The sequence below is a fragment of the Chiloscyllium plagiosum genome, chromosome 8, assembly GCF_004010195.1.
Source record: "Chiloscyllium plagiosum isolate BGI_BamShark_2017 chromosome 8, ASM401019v2, whole genome shotgun sequence".
NCBI lineage: Eukaryota > Metazoa > Chordata > Chondrichthyes > Orectolobiformes > Hemiscylliidae > Chiloscyllium > Chiloscyllium plagiosum.
This window is the reverse complement of record NC_057717.1, coordinates 14,728,522-14,733,108: the sequence shown is the minus strand read 5'-3', so window position 1 is coordinate 14,733,108 and position 4,587 is coordinate 14,728,522.

Here is a 4,587-nt window from a genome sequence, read left to right as displayed (position 1 = left end):
TGTCCGGACTTGTCCGACCTGCCCAGCTCCTTTTCCACCTATCCACTCCACCCTCTCTTCCCTGACCTATCACCTTCATCTCCTTCCCCACCTACCTATTGTACTCTATGCTACTCTCTCCCCACCCCCACCCTCCTCTAGCTTATCTCTCCATGCTTCAGGCTCTCTGCCTTTATTCCTGATGAAGGGCTTTTGCCCGAAACGTCGATTTTGCCTGTCCTCGGATTGCTGTGCCTGAATTGCTGTGCTCTTCCAGCACCACTAATCCAGAATCTGGTTTCCAGCATCTGCAGTCATTGTTTTTACCTCATAGATACTGTGCTGGAGGGGGAGCACAATACAGACATACCCCAGGCTCAATCCCTGCCCATAATGTAAGGTCTGTTGTACTAAGACTAACCACACTGCAACACTGAATCTATGTCATATCTTGGTGAGCAATGTCTTCAATAATTTTTTAAATCCTATAACAGTTGCTATCTTTGTAGCCTCCTCCCTCCCTTATAATCACTTCACTAATTTGAAACGTACTGCATTCCAGCCTACCAGCCCTATCGCTGTAGCTTGCTTCAGTGTCTACAACATGCCTTATCTCAGTAGTCTCCTCCTCTTTAACTGGAGACAGAGTCATGTAGCACGGAAACAGAACCTTCACTCCAACTCATCAATGCTGACCATGATTCTGATACTAAATGTGTCGCATATGCCTGTGTTTGGCCCTTATCTCTTCAAACCTTCTCCTCTCCATGTATCTCCCCAAATGTCTTTTCCATGTTGTAATTGTACACGTTTCTCCCATTTCCTCTGGCGATCCGTTCCGTCTATGCACCATCCTCTGTGGCTAATGTTGCTGCTCAGCTCCCTCTTTAAATCCTTGCTCTCACCTCACGTTTATACCCTCTAGCTTTGGACTCACCTACCCTTGGCTTTTCACCTTACTGAGGTCCCGCATGGAGGAGAAAGTGAGGTCTGCAGATGCTGGAGATCAGAGCTGAAAATGTGTTGCTGGAAAAGCGCAGCAGGTCAGGCAGCATCCAGGGAACAGGAGAATCGATGTTTCGGGCATAAGCCCTTCTTGAGGCCCCGCATCGTTTTATAAACCTTTATAAGGTCAATCCGTAGCCTCCCCTGCCTAAGGCAAATATTTAGGACAATGTTACAAATGTCTCCAATTCATATCACAGCTCTGGACAATGAAGGAAAGTGCGTCAAATACTGCTTTCACCACCCTGTCCAACACCAATGTCACTTCCAGGGAACAATGTAACTGCACCCCTTCGTCTCTCTCTGTTCGACAACACTGTCCAGGGCCAAACCATTAACTGTGTTAGTCCTCCTTGGTTTGTCTCAACAAAACCCAACACCATATGTCAACTGCATCTTTCATTCCTTGGTCCACTGACCCCGTTGTTGAAGAGCCCCTTTGATAACCATATTCACTGCACACGACGCTATTAATTTGATCATCTGCAAACTTACTAACAATGACTCCTATATTCTCAATCAATTTGTTTATGTCGATGATACATATCAGTGGACCCAGCCCCGATCCTTATAGCACACCGCTGGTCACAGGCCTCCAGACTGAACAACAATCCCCTTCCACCACCCTCTGTCTCCAACTGTCAAGCCAATTTTGTATCCAGTTGGCTAGCTCTCCCTGATCCCATGTGATCTAACCTTCTGAACCAGTATATCATGCTGAACCCTGTCAAAGGTCCTGCTGACTTTAGTGTAGACAATGTATGGTCACCACTTCAACAAAAGCAATCAAGTTAGTGAGACCTGACTTTGTGCTGACGAGCTTTCATCAATCCTTGCCTTTGCAAATGCATGTAACTCCTGCCTGGCAGAATCACTTCCACAACCTACCCATCACTGACATCTGGCTAATTGGTCTTTAGTTCAATAGCATTCCATCATAACATTTCTCAAAAAATGGACCAAAACTATATTCTTGTCATAGTTGTACAGCATGGAAACAGACCCTACAGTTGGTAGAAAAGATAATCTCAAACTAAACCCATCCCAGCTGCCTGTTGCTGGCCCATATCCTTCCAAACATTTCCTATTCACGTACTTATCAAAATGTCTGAAAAACGTTGTTATTGTACCCACATCCACCCCTTCCTCAAGAACTTCATTCCACACTCAAACTGCCCTTTGTGTAACAATTTGACCCTCAAGTCATTCTTTTGAAGATCTCTCTCCTCTAACCGTAAAAATGTGGCCCCTTCTCATGAGACTCCCCCATCCTGGGGAAAATGCAGCTACCGATAACTCTATGTAAATCTCTCATTATCTTATAAACTTCTACAAGGTCACCTCTCAATCTCCAGGCTCCTGTGAAAAAAGACTCAGCGTATCCTGCCATTTTTCAGAACTCAAGCCTTCCATACCCAGCAATATCCTGGTAAATCTCTTCTGAACCCCCTGCAGTGGAATAAAATCCTCCCTATAACTGGGCGACCAGAACTAGGCAGAGGATTGCAGAAGAAGCCTCACTAATATCGGTACAATCTCAACATGACGTCCCAAATCTTCCACTCAGTTGACTGAGCAATAGTCAATCATGTCAAGCACTGCCTTATCCATCCTGTGATGCAAACTTCAAGAATTATGTACCCAGAGGTCGCTCTGCTCTGAAACACTAACCGAGGCACTAACATTAATTGTATAAGCTCGACCCTTGTTTGTTTTACCAAATTTATAACGTTGCATTTATTCAAATTGAATTCCCTCTACAGTTTTTCAGCCCATTCACTCATCAAGATCCCTTTGTAATCTTAGAAAACCTCCTTCACTGTCAACTATCCCACTCTCCAAACTTCCAGCCCATCTCACGTGGCTGTCAATTGTACAAATACCTTTGCTCGGGGCTCCACAATTTCTTCCCTAGCATCGCCTGTCTTACAGTTAATCAGGCCCTGAGGCTTTCCATACCTTTGTGTTATAAAGCTTCCAGCACTACCTCTTCTACAACATGGACTCTTTTCAAGTCATAGAGATGTACAGCATGGAAACAGACCCTTTGGTCCCACTCGTCCATGCTGACCAGAAGATCTAAATACATCCATCCCATTTACCAGCATTTGGCCCATGTACCACTAAACTATTACAATTCATATTCCCAACCAGATACCTTTTAAATGTTGTCATAGTATCAGTATCTGTTACATTCTCTCTCAGTTCATTTCATACACGCATCACCTTATGCATGACAAAACTGTTCCTTCGGTCCCTTTTAAATCTTTCCCCTCTAAACCTAAACTTATGCCCTCTAGGTTTGGACTACCTAATCCCTGGGAAAAGGCCTTGAATGTTTACCCTATCCATACCCCTCATGTTTATATAAACGTCTGTCAGGTCACCCCTCAGTCTCCGATGCTCCAGGGAAAATAACCCCAGCTTATTCAGCAACAGCCCTGGCAACATCTTGTCAATCTTTTCTGAGCACTTTCCAGTTTCACAACGTCATTCCTAGAGCAGGGAGGCTGGAATTGCAGAGAACTCCAATTGTGGTCTAACGTATTACTCTTGTTCCCTGAGTTCCCCAGTCTTTGTCCACGGTAAGTCCTGGAGTGAAAAAGTTGTTTAGGGTCTTAGCAAATATCCTACAGTTCCACACATCAATTGCCTCATTGATCTTTAAGGGCCATTATTTTGTCTCGAGTTACTCTTTTACTCAATATATTTATACAATCACTTTTGGATTCTCCTTATCCTTCTCTGCCGAGGCTATTTCATGTACCCTTTCTGCATTCCTGATTTCCACCCACAGTGTATTCCTCCAGCCCCTGTGATCCTCGTGGATTCCCTTGACCCAGCTGGCTATACCTGACATGTGCCCCCTTTTCCTTGACCAGACCCTCAATAGACAGCCAGTGTTTCCGAATGCTGTCAGCAGTGAGCTGCACACAAACAGGAACATGCTGGTGGTGATCGCTCAATTTATAATACTTTTAAAATATTCTCACTTGCCAGACTTCCCTTTCCCTGCAAATAGACTCCCCAATCACCTTTTGAAAGGTCCTGGCTAATACGATCAAGATTGATCTGGCCCCATTTTATAATTTGAACTTGTGGACCAGGCCTGTACTTTTCCAAAGCTATTTTCAAACTAATAGAACTGTGGTCACTTTGGCTAAATGCTTTCCCACTAAGCCTCCGTCCCTTTCCCTACCTTATTTCCCAAGGGGAGGTCAGGTTTTGCTGTTTCTCTTTTCAGGCCACTTACATATTGATTGGGAGTTTCTGGAACACAGTTACCAAATTCCTCCCTTGCAAACGCTGAACACTGGCAGTCCCAGTCTAGGTTTGGAAAGTTCAAAACCCCCTACCATAACAGCCCTATTATGATGATTGGTATTTAAGATCTCCCGAGATATTTAGAACATAGAACATAGAACAGTACAGCACAGATGTTGTGCCGACCACTGATCCTCATGTATGCGCCCTCAAGTTTCTGTGACCATATGCATGTCCAGTAGTCTCTTAAATGTCCCCAATGATCTTGCTTCCACAACTGCTGCTGGCAACGCATTCCATGCTCTCACAACTCTCTGTGTAAAGAACCCGCCTCTGACA